We start from the raw sequence: 20,246 nt of genomic DNA on the forward strand, positions 1-20,246 counted from the left end.
CCCATCTCATGACCGCGTACGAATCGCCACTATATATGGCTTCCAAGCAATAAATTCGTTGTTTTGCGTCGTGTTCAATCGTCGTAGCTGTTCGTGGACGCTTCATGTGCGAGGCGATATAAAGCTATATCGCTAAACTGCTATTGGACAAGATCCGTTTGAGGCTCCGGCTTTATGTAAAGTTTCGGTTTATGCTTCTGTTACGGAGGTTGTTAATGTGTGTGTCTGTGTGTCTACTTCGCCTGCCACTAACAACAATAAGGGTCAAAGGACTCGGGTAAAGCCCGGTGCTTCCTTTTCGTTCATCTGTGGTTCCTCGCGCGGCGGGCGAAGGGGCATTTTTTGTTTGCCAGACATTTTTTATTGCACGAATAAGTATTAGGTAATAAGTTTATTATCTACAGAACTGTTTTACTTTTGCTATATAAAATCACTCGCAGAGTTACAACAAAATATACAAACTAACCACACCTATTTTTGTATTATATTTTAACATATTCTAGATAATAGACGAGCGAACGAACACAATTATCTAAGCCGGCTGGGCTCCTTTGATGGGAGGAGGAATTCATTCTATTATCGATCCGCTTTGTTTATCAAGCTGATGGATAATAATGACCCCAAGTAGTTTCCACGTTAGCCAGACCGCTGCATATGTATTGTTACATGCTCCAATCTGTAACACAGACGGCGTCTTTATCGTTAACAAGTTTCATGTACGTGATCCCTGTCGTTTCAACTTACTTATAAAAAAACAAAAAGAGTCGGATACAATGGGACACTTTCTAATGCAGTATTCCGGGTCTAGCATTTGCCCTTACAACTATTGGAACACTAGCTGTAAGGGCAAATGGCGCTGTTTAATAGCAGCAACTTAACGACAGCCAGTGATATACTGGACAATAACCCATGGTTATTCCGTAATTGGTTTGATTTTGGCTGTCTGAAAGCTGTTTTGTACAAATCGAACGAATATCGTTAGAGGACGCGTTTAGATAAGTTAATAAAAATACGTTGCAATATTCATCGAGTTGAACCATCTGCCTCGATCGTTTTAAGGGCTGTGCCGAAAGAAGCTCCTTCTAAAGGCGCATCTGCCTTTAGCGCTAAGCTGCTTCCTGTTAAGGCTATTTTCCGATGACCAAGGGCGGCGTGCAACTGGCTGGTGTTGGTGGCACCGCCGCCTACAAAAGAGGTGCTTTTCTCTCCCGCTACTGGTCTAACATTTCTATTTGTTTCAAAAGACCAACCGTGAGTTAGACCAACGGTTAGTTAGCCTCGCTGCCGCTACACCATCCTGATCGAGGTTCGCATCTGCGCATCAACTGAGTGGAACCAAGCGCGCGCGCGCGCGCGCACGCACGCACGCACTCGCGCAGCTGGTTTAGCGTCGAGTGAGAAAGCGACTAGAAATTGACAACGCGCGCCAGACTTTGTCCCGTCCGTTTATATTCGGTTTTTTACTACGTTCGGTCGAACGAGGAACGAAGAATCGAACGGCTGCGACCGTTACAAGTGGGAGGAAAGAGATTAAGGAAGGACGAAGGGCGAAGAGGCCAAGAAACAGTTACCAAACAACGAAACGAGGTGGCCGCGTCTAGCGCGCCGATTCAGTTACAGTGGTGCCGACGACGACGTCCGGGAGCCCCGCCACCGTTACTGCCACTGAACAGCAAAGGAACGAAGGTGTTCATAGTACTGATGCCGCCGTTTCTGCTGCTTCCATTACTCCAAAAACCACGACGGCCTAACGAGTAGCAACGGGTCGGTAGATAACGTTGTGGTAAAGCGAGAAAGGCTTTAGCAAGTAAAGGCAGAATCGTAGCATTTGCAGCGGCAAAAACGGCGGGCGCCGGAACGTAACTAGCAGGAACAACAGCAGCGAGGATCCCCCCGCTATGTCGAACAGACCAACAACTACACTCGATACCACCATGAAAATGGTCGACTAAAATGCAAGGGGACGATCAGACGCAGCAGACGCGGCAGTCGAAAAACAACTGAAGGAGAACGTTGCTGCTACGAAGTGTGGGGACAATGAGGGTCCGTTCGCGGAAACAAAGCAGCAGTACCAATCGGAGATACACGAAAATACTCGAAGATGCATACGAGATTGTATAGTGACTGTTCAGGTGAGGTCTAAGAAAACGCCAAGAGATGAATGAATGGCTGAAAATGAAGGAACATGACATGTCCTGTCAGTCATTAGACTTCGCCACTCAGCGCAGAAGATAAATAACAAAAAAGAGTTAAAAACGGGAACAAAGTCAGAAGTCTATTAAGTATTTGGACAATATGGTAATATTTTCATGTATATAATGTATATTCCTATATTTTTATATACGTGTGTCTATAGCAAGGGGAGATCGGGACAAACAGTTGAATGAGATATAAGGAACGATAAAATGCTAATCCAACCCTTTTCGATCAATTGGGTTGATTCGGGTACGTATGCGCTATGGTTCTGCTATCCTCAACAGTGTATGCTCATCTCGACAGAATGGCATAATGTATCAGTACGAAACTATCATGTAGATCAATGCTACATGTGACCAGGACTGAGGCATCGACTGCCAATTCGTTTGATACTTCTAGGAGTCTTACAAAGTGCGTTCCTGTGCAAAGCTTGCAAAGTTTTCGGGCAGAGACAGATACGGATGTACGGCAGATCCGGTTGTACGCATTATTATAAAATGCTTTATAAATAAGTCTACTTTATTTATCCACCAGATTGTTGGGTGTGTGTTATATATTATTTAACTTATTGACATACCTCATTGCAAAGAAGCTATTTTGTCTATGATGGGTTGACGTTTACGGCAACGTCGATTACTACTACGAAGATTACGACGAATTTTCGAGGGACTTTTCCCTTGTTCAGAATTCACTGGCCAACGTGCCGTCGATATCCCCCAGGCGAGCGACATATTGATAGTACTATATACGGACGGTCAATATTAAAGTATTACTGCGCGATATCCGTGAACATATGACGATAAGCGTTTGTCTATATGCTAAGTACAAGATAACTAACTTGATAATCCATGAAAAATCTTCGAAATTCTGGCCGAATTCAGCAGACCTATCTGAACCCGAAGTAGGAATGTCTACAATGCCTTTATACATATAATACGGGTAAAACTGCTTCCTTGGTAAAACATTTACTCAATGCAGCATGCCGCCCTTCGCTGGCGTACACATAACGACAACTACTGCCATCACACTCAAGTTAATTACGCGGACTACGTAGTTGATTTTCCATCGCATAACAAAACGTCGATAAAGAGTTAAACGTTCGAGCTAATCATGCCATGGTCAGCTAATCTAGTATTGAGCCGCGATAGCTGAGGTCTAGTTTTTTTAGCCCGGTTTTGTTCCATAATGTTTTGAGACCTTTGAGACTCGGCGTATCTGCAAGAGCCAGGGGTTGACTGGCTAACCTGGACCCCACGGAGCGTCAAAACTGTAGACCACTCGTAACAGCTGAACTGAATGTAGTCATTACTAGGTTCGTTTGATCCAGGCTTTTGTCGATCGTTTGGTCCACGGTACCTGCAAGCATGGGACGCTGCTGAAGGAGGTTCCTTGGTCCCCGCACCCTTAACGCCATACTTGTCGCCCTTAATTCTTTTTTCTAAGTTTCCATTTTTTCGCCAGGATCCATTCTTTCTACGATCCTGCCATAGTCCTGTTAATGGGCTGACTTGATCGCAGTTCGTTTACACATTTTTCCATCATATATGGTGCCGAAATAAACAGGTGATCCGCAAGGACACACTCTATGCATTTGGTGTCGATTTCCGGTGTCGCCCATAGAACAGTTCCGACTTGCACGGAAGTATCCAGACCAACTAAGTATCAATAAAGTCTAGCTTGTATCCTATATGAAAAATATTAACTCAGAATTGAGCTACCTACACAGCGCCGTTTCATCTAAATTTTGTTGACCGCTGAGTTGGCCAACGATGGCCGCAAACTTCTGTGTTCACAGTTCTGTCCCCCCCCCCCCCCCACACACACACCCCTTTGTTATTATCGTTCTCCTTTTTTTGACTCGTAGTGGTATTGTTGTTGCGTGGCACGCTCGTGCCCACGGAGCAGTACACGTTGATTATTTCAACTGCTTGGCCCGTCTTCTACACGCCGGCAGTAGTAGTTCACGCTGCTTTACGCTGACGACAATCTCGCTGTGCCGTTATGATACTTCGGAGCACTCGACGCTGTCCGTCTCGTTTAATATGACGGCTATTATTCCTGTAGCCAGATGGCGTTACTCGTTTAAACTATGCTAATCTTTGATCTGAGGTCGGAGAACCCAGTTGGCGTTGCTGATGTTAGTTTTGCTTTAGCAACGCCATCCGGTTAACCGCATGACGGCATGAAATCTGCAGATTTACGTCACTTTAATCGGTCACCGGGCACAACAATGCTGTCGATGGTACAACTAGACAGCAATGGAAGGGTCACACGTATATTTCCTATTATAGTATACATAAGCACCGTGCTGAAGAAGAAGCGCCGAACATAAAACATAAAGGTGGAAACGAAATTATGGCGAATTGACCCGACGGTCGGATACGTATTTCGCTAACAACTGCCGATAGCAGATTAATGCTAGAACTACTCGATTTCGAAACGGCCGGAACGAATGATAACGAAGCTTCGGGTATGGGAGTATAGTGTCACAGTTAGACAAGACGTGACATCATTTCTAACCTCAAGCTGATTGCCATTAAAATCTATCCATTCAACTCGACACACGCATTTGGAGGCGTATGCAGTAGCTGTTCACTTGAAATACCCTTCAAATGGCTTACTGCTCCCCGGCACACATGTGGCCGGGAATCAGTGGGATCGAAAGTCCGTATATAGTCCAAAATACCCTTACACTCCCCCCCCCCCCCTCATAACCCCAGCTGCCTAGCTAGAACGGTTGTACTTTTGAAATTACTCAAAACATGCTTAGTTGTAGATGTTGTTTTTATAGTAATTTACAAGCTCGTTGGTTAAACTGCAACGTAGTTCAAGCTGGTATTGTTCAACTATTACAATGCTCACCTATGCGAACAGCAGGGGAAGTTCCCAAGCCTTGTCGACGTTTCTTGAAGGCGATGAGGACGACAGGAGCGCGCTCCTACCACATAATACTCTCTCTCTCTCTCTCTCTCTCTACATATATATATATATAATTTCCTTCTATATATATATATAATTTCCGATCTATTTTTCCCTGTTTTTCTGTTCTACTAAGATCCGTTGAAACCAAGCAGTAGCGTGGCTTTAAACCAACTCGTGCGCAACTCTTCGTTGTCTCCTCAACACGAGACCAATATATGACTGCACGACGATTGGAAGACAATCCCCCTGGTGGGCGGATTTTTTTACTTCTATCATTGATTCACGAACAACAAGCGATAGCGTTTGCCTCAGCGGCAGCAACAGTGACAAGTTGGCCGTATGACGATAACGGCACTCGCGTCGGCGGTAGCAAATGTAGCGGTGGGAACCAGCAGCTCCGTCTGGGCGCCGTTGCGTTTTGTGCGATGACACAGCAGCTCCATGGACTAAATCTAAGAACCTACAAATTTTACGATATAGGCACGCTTGCGTCCGTCCATCCACCTGTTGATCGATGATCGACCGCGTACGTCGGAGGATAGGCGTCCAGCACCTCAAAAGCACCAGCTTGGGATCTCTATGGTACAACATTGAATAGTGGCGCCAATGAGCACACATCACACGTGCAAAGCTGCACTGGCGGTGGCACTCCTGTAGCTACCGTTTCTGCCCTCGCACGCGTCTCGGCTCGGCCGCACGTAGGGCAATATCTAGCTTGAAAGCAGCTGTGATTAGCTGCCCTTATGCATACAACGATACCTCTATTATTGGCGTTATTTCTCACAGTTTATTCTGCCTATTCCTAGCTTAGTAAACTGAATGAGTTGAATGACTGGCGACCATTTGACGCTTGTTCGTTTGGCCTATAGTATCGTTACAAGCAACCGTAGACACCCTCCCTGACCGAAGAGACACGGAAAGGCTTATTATTTCACCAATGCTTGTGAGTTCCGTTGTTTATTGCCTCCATATGCCTGTCTCATGCTGCTGCTGGCCGGCGATCGGTCCCCGTTCGCCGTTGACCCCGTCGAGTGGCTCGAGCGCCAAGCAGTCCCCTCATTCAACAACTTGAACAGATAGGAATTAGCTCTCCCTGACGATCATTCCGGTGGCCAAAAACGAGTGGATACAATGGGTGGATGCAGCCAACGCTGGCCAATGCGGTCGCTGGGCCAGGCAGCGGCACGGGTGGCAACGCTGCGCTAAATTACGACTGTATCACGCTAGAAGATGCAGGAAGAGAAGCTGAAGTGATGTTCTGTATCTGTTGATCAGATAAGCAAAAACAACAGTCACAACACCTGACGATTAGCTGTTGTGGTAATTCGTACTTGGACTTGACTTGTTGCTCATTACTTAATAGTGCCGCAGCTTGAACGTTGCAGGTGATGCCGATACTTCTTTTGGCCGTTGTTATCGGTCGTCGTGATAGCGGTAATATTATTAAAAGAAAAAGGACGGTTTTCCAATTTATGAGCTTCGAAGTTTTCTGCACGAATAGTCGAACCGGACAAAACCACTGTTACTTATTTGTCATGAACTCGATAGCATGATGCACGTTTATTGGAAATGATAGATAGCAAACATTGATTGCTTATTGTTTACTACGTGGATCTATTTCAAAGTGTGCAGTTATATACCAGAAACAACCGCAGAACCGCACAGTCCCAAGACAATGGCCACTATATAACGTCAGTCTTCGTTTATCTCAGCTATACAAGTGGATACATATTACCTAGTAAGATCGTTTGTTGCGTCGCTAACGAGACAGGACAAATGATTTGCGCCAAATGCTGTTATAGTATACTGTCCATGTCCTAATTAAAGGAAGCCAATTATAATCGGCTTATTAAGCGGCTAGAGTGGCCAACCTTATTACAGCTGTAAGTTAGATTACCGCGTAAATAAGTAGCGAGCTCCAGTTATTTGCTGAGAAGTTTGATTATTATCACAATGTCATTGATTGTGTCAATCAGTCTAGATGCGACTGGAAGACAACTAGAGAAGACTATTTATTCGCTCTTATCTTGTGCTCCCGTTAATTTCTATAATCGAATCAATGAAACTAGCGCATATTTTCCCTGCTGGTTATCGGCTTTTCCATGGGAATAACCGCAGGAAGTTATACGGTGAAATTTGGCCAAGTTATAGCGTACGAGATGGAATAGCTCGTGATCAAAGATGTCGTTTACAAAGGATCCGGTAGAGGCCTCGACAGGATGCGGTGTCGAACGATCATAACTAAATGAGTGACTAAGTCACTGGGAGTCAGTGCCTGAATGTCGCTCGATCGCGAAGTCCATCGGCAGCACCTCTCCCTTTTTCCATGACGGCCAAGGACAAACAGAGCAGTGAGGAGAAGATAGTGTCGCTGTCGATCGGAGAAGAAACTGGCACAAATCAGAGCGAAAAGCAGCTGTTGCTAGCAGCAAATCGCTAGCAAAATTGAAGACCTTAGTTAATAGGTAAGCCAAACAATAGATGGGGGGCTGATCAAACGAAGACCTTGCTTCAAAGAGCTCAATTACGAAGCCAAATTATTGTCAAGAAACGCCAATCCGGGGTACGTTGTCACATCGACGCTGTAAGCGCAGATGCCTTAGCATAGTTTTCTGTAGCAACTACTATTCAATCCATTGTCAAACATCGGTGTATTCTCATTGTTCATATTAGGCGAACCATAGCCAGTCAGCCCACCAAATCGACCGCAGCCAGCCTATACGTATTTATAGAATATAGCCGACCAATGCGTGTTTAAAGCTGTGCGAACGTGACATAATCGAGACTACTCGTATCGTTTTTGCAGCACCTATTATAGCCGTAGTTACATTAACTAGACAAAAATGTAACGGCTGCTATTGTCGTGCGGTGTTTGCTCAGAGATTTCTAGCGGCTGGTAGCACTTCCAGGCGTTCTCCAACTATTAACTCTCGCTACTCTGCCAATCCGTGTTCCTCGTAGCGCGTCCAACGGTGACGAGACTATCGACGACGATAGCGGCGACGGAGCGATCGACGGACCGACCACCGATCGACAAGACCGGCTTAACAGCACGTGAATCATGTACTGTCATACACCGAACTTCACAATGTTATTCTGTAGAGAATATAATAGTACTATTACACGATCGATAATAAGATGACTATGAACAGCAGGAATGAGCAGGAACGTTGAAGCGGGCCCTCTCGCTGCCGCTGCCGTTGTCGTTTCGTTGTTAGAGAAGTAACAGCGGAAACAACGCCGGCCGCGACCGGCCGTCGGACTAAGCAACCTGCAAGTGTATCTGCCTATGCGTGCATGTATGTATGTATGTATGTGCCCATAGCGCTGTGGCCATGCTTTTCCTATAGAGCCTAGGCCTGTCGCACGGAGTGTCCCGATGTCGTCGTCGTCGTCTTCGCCGCTAAACAACGCCGCTATCCAACAAGAGCTATCCACTTACATACCGCCCGCCATAGAGGCAGTTGTTTTTGTCTCCACGGGACCTGCTGCCTTTATGCTGGTCTATTCACTCGCAACTGTTTCTATGCAGTTGAGCACTTAGCAACTGCGGTACACCTTTAAACCACTGCTGGCTGGCTGGCTGGCTGCCTGCGCATATATATAGGAATAGAAAAGACAGCAGCATCGTCACTTCCGGTCATTCTATAGAGAGTTAGTATTACTATCATTATCAATAATAATGTCAGACTAAGCTTTTAGTCTACATGGGCCTTACGCAAGAAGCGTGCTTTTAATGGAAACAGAACATCGACTGATCAATGGATATTCGATTGGTGTTGTTGCTCTAGGCGCTACAGAAGACTGGCTTTTAAGTCACATCGGAAATTCGAGTAATTTTTTCATTTATCTTCTTTTTTATATCATGCTCTTTGGACAAGAAGTGCACGTATTTCGTTATTGGCCATTTCTTATGTGTGCATGCCTTATGAACGATCTCCTTGTCACTTTAAGCTGACTTTACCTAAGTATTTCAGATTACCTCCTCCTGCGAGTCGGTGATCGCTTAAAAATAAAATTTAGAAGACTTCGGTGCGGTCTCGCCTCAAGTATACAGTATCTTCATTGTCGTACACGCTAATACGAACTGGGCCTCTACCCAGCCTGGCAAGAACTCGCATGTGCAGGTTTGCTAACTAGCAAGCATGGCTTGTCGTACTAGAGACGTTTCTCATCATATTTTTCTCTTAGAGGAAAGTCTACCGTTGGTCATCGTTTCCCATTTCTGTAATTAATTACGAAAAATATTGACATATAGCCTATTATGGCATATATAGCGTAGAAATTTTTCGCGCCATGAAATGCGTCGGCTTGTATTCAACATAGACACATATATATATATATACATCTAAATGAATGCGGTATTGGTCTTTTTTCCCGAATATACTGAAGACCTGTTAGCAAACAACTGCTTACTATCGTTTGTGGTTCCAGCAAGATAGAAACACAGGGAACACGACAGCCCACTACGGTTCGTTCCGTTCCGTTCCCTGTATGCAGCTGGACCTTTCATTAGTCTTTGATTCTCCGCAGATTTGACATCCAGATTATAGTGAAACAGCAACGATGCCGGGCAGCCATATATATTCAGCTTGCTCGCCATGCTGGCTCGTGTTTTGTGACCCGGACGGCCTAAACGTTCGTACGATAAAGCTTATTTTTTGTATGCAATATTTTAGTCACCCGGCGTTGTCTTCGTCATACACGGCGCCATTTATAACAGCAACGAATCCAGGCTGTTCCCCACGTTACTCATTCGCAATGCGATGTCTGTCTGTTTCCGTAACACTAACGAAGTGCTAAAGCAATCGCGGCGGCCGTACAGGCAGCGAATGTTTTAGCGCTTTGCGCAGAACGTACGGACACACACGTCTACCCACGCACCTTGAGATGCTGCTGCTGCTGCTGCTATTACTGGCAGCAATGGGCGGCTCATTGGTCCGGCAGCGGTTCTCTCCGTGGTCATCGGTTTTTGGGGTCTTTACTAGGGTGAGTGAGTGTGCGCTTGAGTCTTTGCAGCTGCTACTGCTGCTGCTATTGTCGCGGCCGCCATCAGCAGCAGCACCTTCATCGTGAGGGAGATGATCAGAGAGTAACGCGAATCTTGCTAGCTTTGTTTGTCTGCGCCAGACTGGCAGAAGCAAACGACGCTACCCGTCATTGCGCGCACGAGGAAACGGGTGGCGACGAAGAGGGCGGGACGTACGCTTGGCGACTCCACTGCCTGCGGTTACGTCCGTCGTCGGTGTTGGCGTCTAGCACGCAAGAATTCGCGCTGCAATTCTCTGATACCGAAGCTTAGCGCGAAATAATGTCTGTCTCGCGTAAGATACAGCTGAACTGAATTGAACCGGCATAGAGAATAGGACCAAGATGAGCTAGTGGACGGTTAAATGTGGATCCAGTCTTCACACAACGTAACTGGATTAGTTTGCGCAATATGATTTCAACCCATAGAAAGGCTAGTAGGAACACCGCGTAACAAAGAGAAACTATAATATGGGCAGGTGAGAGCAGTTGTAATGGAATATCAAAAACTAGCACGTACAACAGCGACGGTACCTTAAGTTAGGGATTCCGTAGAAGTTAAATGAACTTAGATAGCTCGATCCCCTTTTGTACGGCACCAACCCGTCTTGATAATTTTTATACATCGGATTCTTTTTCCGTTTAATTTGCTGACTAGAACGGAGGGCCAGGAGAAGACCATTAACATCGCTAACTCAACATAGCTTTGAAATGGTAGTTTCGATGGTATTGGGGTTGAATTCGTGAAGGGAACATGGCTATAAGTAATTGCCCAGAGGTGTATATATAGATGGTGAGCAGGTAACAACGAGTGTTCAGCGCTGGGCGGCACCGCGAGACGCGTAAATACGGATTCACGCTGATGAACTACTTTCATGTCGTTGATGCTATCAATGTTATATTGGCATCGCTTACCGTTGTCGGACCATTCGATAGCCTGTGCCTTCGGTCGCCAACGTGAACATGACTGTTACATGCTCCATCTACTGAACAAGGGCTGTTTGATTAAAAAAGCGATCGAAGAGCATTTTTGCCACGATACGGTCGTGAAAAACAAATGAGAAAATTTTGAGTTGGCGACGGTAGCGGCGACAAATTAACTAGCGGCGCGATAGCTTGCTGTTCGTGTTATTGATGTTTTGGATTGTGTTAGTGGTGATTTCCGTAAATACCGTTTCTACGGGGGAGCATAGAGACCCATTTCACAAAATTTCCACAAGTTAGAACATCTTTTTCAACAGAAATGATAATGACGCAAACCGAGATATGCGTCATTGTGACGTTCTACAGGTACAATCTAGTCTACAAGTGAGAAAAAGTTTTTTTCTTTGTTATCATTAGACGAATACAGCTGCAAATATCGACACCTAGTAACCAGGCACGTCGAAGTTCTGAGCCATGCGTTGACCTTTATTGGGCTGTAATGTCCCAAACCAGTTGAATTTGATTCTTACGTTGAACTGACGTTCAGGAAGGCGTTAGCGTTGATCCTAACGTGAAGCAATCACAGTGATCAAATGAATTCTACATAGGTTTTAACATCAACGTCATCCTTTATACTGTAGCTAACTTCCAAAGCGCCACCTAGTAAGTATTTAGCGGTAATAGTCACTCTCTAACTTCATGATCGAGAGAGGTCACAATGCAAATTGATATTTAGCAGCTGAGGTAGGTGAGGTGAGAAATCATACTTCCCACTTGACATGAACGTGTGTGTCTGTCATGGCATATTAGCTATAAATTATCTGTCATTTACCCCGCCGGAAGTATTTCAGAGTCATTGTAGAACGCAGCTTGAACCCGATATTTGGTAAAAAGAAACGATATCGAGTTAAAATGACAAGGCACACGAGCCAAGCGGAAACCGAGGGAACGGTTTGTTTCTGGGCGATGATTCAGCGGAGTCCGATCGGAAGACCCCTGGGTGATATCTCCATAAGCAAGTTCTACAGAAGGACGTAAGCAGTCAGTTAAGTCTGTGCCAAGGTTCGTTGAGTTGTCTATGAGACAGCAGCTCTTCGTCGCTATGCCAGTCGATCTGTCGGCCTTTCAGTTGATGACCAACCCGACAGGCGGCGCGGGCTCACGGGGGATTTGGGGTAGACTCGAACAGAACACATAGCGGGAATCTTATAGGCACAGCAAAGACCACTGCAGCGGGGCTTGCTGGCGATCTTTTATTCCTTTATATGTGTACGGTGTTCGGGCAGCCTTTGGGAGAGAAGTACATTGTCAATGCCAGTGAGGGGTACCCGCTTGCTCGCCAGGCTCTTACGCGTGCATCGTTCGTTAGTTGGGGCGGACAGGCGATGGGTGGCCCGCGACGAATAGACAAAACGAAAGCCCGAAACAGCTCCACCCTAATATCTGACTATCCGTGTGGAGTTCTTTCTAAGCAGGACAGTGTCCACGCCCAACTATCACTAGTCGCTGTTTCCACAGGCACCAACCACCACCTCAGATTGGACGGTCACCTCAAGCTTAGGGGCAGCGAACGGCTCGGTTCTCTCAACATGAGAGCTCAACAGGAGCAAACGAATTCGACGAACCGCGAGTCCCGGGACGAGATGGAGATCGAGGGGACTCGCTCATCTCACTTTGCTTCGGAAGCGGCAGGACCACCCAGCGTGATATCTCCGACCTCCAGCATCGCAAGAGCGAGCCGAATAACCACGACGCTGTCCACTACGAACATCGCACATTGCCCTGTTCTGTGGCGTATACAAACCCACTTTCATCAAATGCGAAGTCTCCTCACTTTCACCGATTCTTCGTGCATCGGTCCTTTCGTCTTTCCCCAACTACCCCCCCCCCCCAACAACCGAACTATCTCTATCGGATATACTGACACCCCCCCCCCCCCGCCCCTGCGGTGGTTCTACTTGCAGCCGACAGCGCCCGAACCTATACGCTTTCTCCTAACAACAGTTCCCAAGCATAGTCAACAGGCCCCAAACGTCCTATCCTTAACCGACGCTGTCGTTTCCCGTTATGCAGTTCCGAAACTTGGGGTAATAAACGAAAGGGGAACTGAAATACAGCGAAGTACTGAGTGATAGTCTATTAAGAGTAAATGTAAGGCTTTAGCCTTAACGAAATGCAGTCACCCAGACAGCATTATCATTACGATATTTTCTATTCTATCACTGCGGCTATACGGGCCTCGTCGTCGTCGTCGCCAATCCGTCTCTGAGAGTTTCCCCTTTACTAAGCAACGTATTGCAAAATGAGCGTACTTAATATGGTACGCTAAAGTAGACGAACGGAAAAGAGCGTGTTAGAATAATTAATACATAGAATCCGAGTATGGAAGTTCAAAATACGTATGCCGGGCTTCTATTGTGACTACCTTGAACGGAAACTGATTAAGATAATGTATTTTAATTAATGAAAAAGTGTGATTGGGGGGTCATTCGTTAAAATCCATATACCTAAGGATGCGTCATATACATTAAAACGATGAGTATTAGCGGCAGAGTACAGACATAGAACTATTATCCGACGTACATTAAACGCACTACGCGTGCATAACTGCATTAAACAAAATCAATTTTTTTTCACGGTTCAATTTTTACATAGGTATAATGCACAGTGTCATAGCATAGTGCAGCCATGCTAGTCCTTTTTTCCTGATACAGTGTACCATGTACTCATCTTAAATTTATCGAGTCCATTTTTTTGTCACTATATCAACGCCCATAGATGGAATATAGAATTTGACTTTGATTTTTGAGCGAATATTTCTAGTAATATATCACATATGTGTTAGTACTCGTTGCCACGACAACGATATCTAAACGCTGTCATTTATACGGTAAAAAGTGTAGTTAGTGGATCGGCTACCGCAGACCGGCGTAACAGTGATTAACAGCGAGCACTGCATTGGTAAATTTTCAAGACTCGGGCACGTTCTCGTTATCGTTATTTTTCTAATATAATAAATAGTTATAGGTGAGTTATTCTTCGATATATCCAGGAGCGGCAACGTTCCGTGAAATCAGTATGGCTTTGAAAAGGACATCAGTTACCTCTTTCTTCTTTCTTTCCTTACGTGTTCTAGCTTGCGCAACACGTGAGTCGCACAAGTACACGCTAACATATAGAGCAGACGTGGCTATCTCTACCTACATTTCGCTAATACATGTTTTTCAGCGACGACGGCAAGGAAGACGTCATCAATCGAGAGCTGCGGATAGCGTTTGCGGGTGATGAGGAAGGCGACGGTTAATACTGTGCCAATATCGATCATTTTCCAGACGCTGCCGGGGAACAGCGACGGCTTAACTCAGCAGCCTCTAGTTACCCGATCAGGTAGAGTCTTGCCAACCGGAGCTTATGGCTCCTCATGTGATCCTTTCCAGCCAGGCATAAACATAGCGGTTAGGAATAAGTGGCCATTGGTTAAAAATAGATCTGCTTTGATTCAAAGAGAGTATACGCTATTGTGGGTTTTTCTGTATGCGCCTGTTTGCTGGTGGTGTATACGCCTACAGATATTGTACTATGTTAAGCTATAGGGTAATATGGCAAAAATAACAATAATGGGTTATTGACCATTGTCTAGCTTGTACTTGTATAAGCCGTGGCGCAATACGGGATTTCGCCAGTTACTTTGCGCGTGCCCAACAGGCCCCTCTAATTGCCCTCTAATTGTTTTTGTCATTTGTTGAGACGTTTTCCAGATGTTTCGGATGTTATTCGTATATTGGTCTTCATCACACGTGTGTACAGGGATCAGTTGCATCAGTGGCAGGAACATTTTATGGAAATAGTCCTACGCTGATGTCGTGTGAGTCGCCATGGAAAGGCGTGAACATTTCGCCAACTAACGCAGATCTGTATACATTTACGCCGAACCGTTTCAACAATCGTTGCTGAGCGGTCCAAAACAACTCGTGTTCTATTCTTCGCTACTTGCGTCATAAGACTGCGGCCGAAAATGAATCCCTGTCAATCCGGCCTGGAGTGTTGCTCATCCTTGATAATAATAGACCGTGGGTGAGCAAGGTTTCAGGTGTGTTAGACTCGGTATGTTCAACCTTCCGTCATGGCCGAACGCGACAACTTAGCTGCTTTTCCTTCAAGGCGAATCCGTACTATATAACGCTATATTCGCGGTAAAGATCCGTACAGCACGCTCGTCACAATGAACTTGTCAAACGGATTATCTTGTCAGAACGAAATTTTATCGCCGAATATGCCCAGTACGTTTTGAAGGCTCACGGGTCAGTATTTACAATAAGTTGATACTGGCGTCCATAGCTGATGTTTCATTCTTCCCTTCATGAAGCCGATCGCTTCATGCTACCTACTCCTCGGGTAGATTGGTACTTGCAATTTGTTTCTTCTTTATGCGTTTCGTAGTGCAGTGTTGTACAACTTTAACCCCTTAATTTGAAAAATTGGAAAATGAGAGATGTCTAATCTTTAACATGCCCTCCGTTTGTTCTTCGTTCCGTCTCATTGTCTCGAAAGTTCTGTCTAACGAAGTCACTTTAAGCGCTCTGCGCCGCTCTCAAGGCGTGCACCTTGTGGATTAAATATAATACCTTATTGAAGAAACCTCAGCTTACAGTGTACAAACGGTTTTATAACCCATATGTATACGGCATAATGTACATAATCAGTTTTGGTTTTTGATATGACTACGTTAGTAGAGCATAGATCTTGACAAATCGAGGCATAGATTTTCTATTTATGATAAAGAATTAGGCGAGGCTGACTTATCTGTTGTTGATTACACTGGAATGAGAATTTGTACGTTTGTCTCATTGACTACCTATGGCAGTTGTTCCTAGTTTCTCTTTTTTCGCAGTAGCACGTTTCGGTATACGAAGCTTTGCGAACACATTAAGACGTTAAGTAAAATAGTTGACTGTCGTTCCCTTTCAGCTTACTCAATCGTTTCCATTCGAATTTTCTAAAAATTCGCGCCTTGCTTCACGAACTTTGAGAATAGTTTTCTTTCGATCGGCAAAGCAAAGAATCGAAGATAAAGAGATTGTAGAATCAATCGTCTTGGCAAGCAATTTTACATTATTTTCCATCAGGCTAATGATCCTTCAGCTACGTCCTGTATATTAAAACTCACCACATTTTTTTTGATTGATGAACGTTACATTTTCGTTGCATTTACTACCTGTTGAAGGTACGACTAGCAATTGTTATATAAGATTAAAGCACGCTCAAGTACCTCGCTGGGGAGGTATGGATACTCTGAAGCGAAAAATTCAGAGCTTCGAAAGTTGAAAAAGAGAGCTTGGGCATTTGTACGTTTTATACCATCAAATAATCCTTTTCTTTTCTCGAAACCACATATCCTAGCGGCCTAAATCTCAGATCAACTCTCTCTCTCTCAACGGCTCTCAATCTTTTTGTTACTGCTTTTTTTGAGCCATTTTTTTTAAAGGCACAATGTAGGTTACCTGGCCTTTTTCGTGCGTTCCTCTTTGATACTAATGGTGCCTGTGGCATCTCGTTGTATACACATGTGCTGTTGGAAATTACAACACTTTTAATAGACTTACGAATGCACACATTTAAATGCGTTGGCCATTATGAGAGGTGCAAAAAGTGGCCAATCAAATAGGGCTATGTAGATATTTGCTTAAAGATAGTTCCAAATCAAAATTATAGGTGCACTTTTCCATGCAGACAATAGTTTCCGAATAAAACCTATACGCTTATACATGACGAGGTACCATTTCATATGGAAAAGTGTGTTTTCCAAGCGTTTATCCCCGATTGTGTCTGGGTTCTGCCGAGGCCTAAAAGTTCATCCGATTTGAATCCGACTGAAAACGTGTGTCAAACAGCCAATCAAAGCCGGACAGGAGATCGTGAATATGTTACAACTCAAGTATACAGCGCTTATAATCCGGTCATGACAGGAATAATGTGAAAGTACGTTCGGAACCGAGTCGAAGCAGTGATTGCAGCCAGAGCTGGCAAGACGATGTATTAGCTTCATTTGAAAAACACCTTTTTTTAGTAAACGCATAGTGGCGTATGCCACTATTAAAAAGCAGAAAGAGGCAAAGCTACCTTCGATCAAAATTGACAATGTGTGGGCAGTATCTATGAGCAGCTTCCTCTGGTTAGTAACCAACTATATTTTTTTGCACAGAGGACGACTCTTTAAAATATGAAATTTCCGCTAAGCCGACGTTTGTGGCCTGTGGCTGTGAATTCATACATTAACCAACAAAGACCCATTCTTCATTAATCTAGAATCAGCTATTAAATTGTTAGTCATCGAAAGTTATTGTTGCGCAATGTCACCGCCAGGAAGCCACGTACCGCTACCGTAAAACGTTATGCCTGCTTATACTTGAAGCTGTTGACAACAATTGCAATCCAAAAATATTTAAAGTGACCTGTACAGGGACCTTACTTAGGGCCCGAGCTGTTCTATAAAACCTCCAGATCGATACTGTGGGTTTTGGAAAACTGCAGTATTAGGATTAATGCAAATATATGGTATCAACGATGCTGCTCTGCCTCTCCTAGACAAGTCGCAGGCATTTGCCTTCATGCCAGAATTTTTCAGTAGACTTATTAAGTAAGCACAATTATTCTTCGAACATTTCTGAAGTATCAGTATATATGGCGCTTTTAGGATCACTGGAGTTTGCAGAATCGCCAAAAATGTGCAATTTTTAATAATTTTTTTTTGCTCGAATCCTATATTCTTGAGTTGGCTAACGGCTACGTTTGCTGACGCATCTCGCCAAAAAAATGCAAACCGTGCTTCGAAGGGACCTTTGTATTTCTACAGCCTGCGCGATAAGGTCAATAGTCGAGTTTAGTTTGCTGACAACGCACGATATAAGCTTTTAGTTATTATTCAGACGCAATCTAGACGGGAATTAGATAAATCTGTTTTGAGCGCCTATAATATCGCATATCAAGAAGACAACGACATTGACTGAAATCAAAATACGAAACTGTAAACTTCGCGAATAGTTACAACCCAAACAGCACAAAGAAACCCATCGTTGCTGGAAGAGTGAGCCGATTTGTGTCTGCAGCTTTCTTTAGGTCTGTTTTAAGAAGCAGTCAAAATCACATAACCCTTGATCTGGGCAATATGGGGCTTGAGGACATCGTGCGCCTCTGTCCTCCTATACCCAAATTGTAATGGAAGCATAGCGATAGATCGTTGTCGTCGTCGAAAAACTACACTGGACGCCATCGATTGGCAAATTCCACACCCATAAGACTCTTCAGAAATTCGAGATATCTAATAGCATTAACCATCTTTATTTGGAACTACATATTGTGACGGAAAAAAATGACCCTGATATACGTTTGCAGATATGAGCATCAGGTTAGCTTTCTCTCCTATCCGACGCCATTCTGTTGCCTGATCTTTTCGTGGTAGGGCACACAAACTCGCCCATGTCTTGTTTGTGGCGACCGCGTGTTTCGTGAAGGTTTTTGCTGGTAATAATAGGATCAATTTTCTCAACGATACACGTGTTTCCATCTTAACTCAGTTGGTGAGGAACTCAATTTTTGCGCAAGGGACTCAGTGTTTACATTACGACTTGATAACACGTCCTCTAAGAAACTTCACATTGAGCCTACAAGAGGCGCATTGTTCAAACTCTATTTTATTCCAGAACTTTTGCGGTCGCAGCGACTCGTTGTTCCTTTGATGTCTTGAGGTACAGTTATCCGCCCTGTAGGCCTCAGCTTCCGAATTTTTTCCTTAAAGTAACTGCTACAAATCACTATTTCGCTAAAAACCTTTTTGACAAACTTTTCCACTCCTAAAACTCAATACCCGAGCATTTATTTTCAGCTTTAAACGATATATTTGTGTTTAAGCCTGTTGTTCTCAGACGGCATTCGATCAGGTCGCCAAATAGCCAAAAAAAAGAACTGTGTAAATATTAAGTATATTCGTTGGTCGGATGTGACAAGTTCGAACATTATTTCGAGATAATCTACATATTTCGCAGATCACTAAAAGTTACTATCAAAGATAGTAGTTGAAACAGTTGAATCAATTTAGAGAATAGAGAACTAGATTAATTATACTTGATACTCAGCTTCAAAGCCCTGGCTAAGCGCTACATAGTGTACCTACGACATATTTGCTTATTATATACTTGCGCTTGTCATCTATTGTTCAAGACATAACTGTTCATTACGCACCGACCGTAAGACGGTGACGTCTGAAAAAAGTCTTTCTACCGGCACGCGAAGACGAAAGTTTTCGCTAGCGGAACAAACATAGCGCTGCTCGTAGATTTTGACAACTTACCATTTATGCATAAATTGATATCTGTTACATCACATTCGAACTACAGCATCCCTCATATTGAATATCATCGTGCAATTAAAATAAGTATAGGACGCTATCTTTTGGTTTTCAGCCCTTCGTCATCCATACCTCAGTTTGTTTCTGGCAAATAAAAATTATCACTGTATGCAATAGCCATTTGAATTGCATTCGTGGTATTTTATATAATAGGATAAGAATAGGATAATAAGGAAATATTATTGTCCTAGCCAGCAAAATGGCCGACCTGAGAAGCCGCTTCATCATAACTGCCGAGTCTATCGATAAGTCCTTTTCCAATGTAGCACCTTACATCATTTTCGCCATTACTTGGTTCGGTACGATCACTAATTTGGCGGACGCGCTTCGAGTGCAGACCGATTGGCTTTAATATCCTAGGAAAACATTATAAACTAACACATTACTTGGCGTTCTAGGGTTTATTGAAGCCAAACAATGGCGGGCTCGTTACTAGATGTTAAGCGCAGCGTGGAACGCAGAGAATCTCGGCCCTTTTAGTATAAGGGCATATGCTAAGCAGGTGGGTGCAAAAGCTAGCTACCATGGCCTCAATAGTGACATGACGAGCTTCATGGAAGTATATATATATATTGACTCGACTTTGTGTTTTCATCAAAAATGCCTTACGGAGGTGGCAACTAATTTACGCTTCAAGTCTCAGAAGAATAAATGCTGACTGTCTGATTTGCTTACACATGTAATGAGTAAATTTTGTAAACATCGTTGACGTGCGTCTGCCTGTTTTTTTTCTAATTGTTTTGTATCTCGCCGTTGTTAGCTGCGTACTGAC

General features: G+C 44.2%; 1 protein-coding gene across 2 annotated transcripts in view; it reads left to right on the forward strand.

Moving 5' to 3' along the window:
- Positions 1-20,246, forward strand: part of LOC147757603 (uncharacterized) — a 76,472-nt gene that overhangs the window by 30,787 nt on the left and 25,439 nt on the right. The gene's annotated exons all lie outside the window — the stretch shown is intronic.

This window comes from Varroa destructor, unplaced genomic scaffold (genome assembly GCF_002443255.2).
Source record: "Varroa destructor unplaced genomic scaffold, Vdes_3.0 BEIS01000002.1, whole genome shotgun sequence".
Taxonomy (NCBI): Eukaryota; Metazoa; Arthropoda; class Arachnida; order Mesostigmata; family Varroidae; genus Varroa; species Varroa destructor.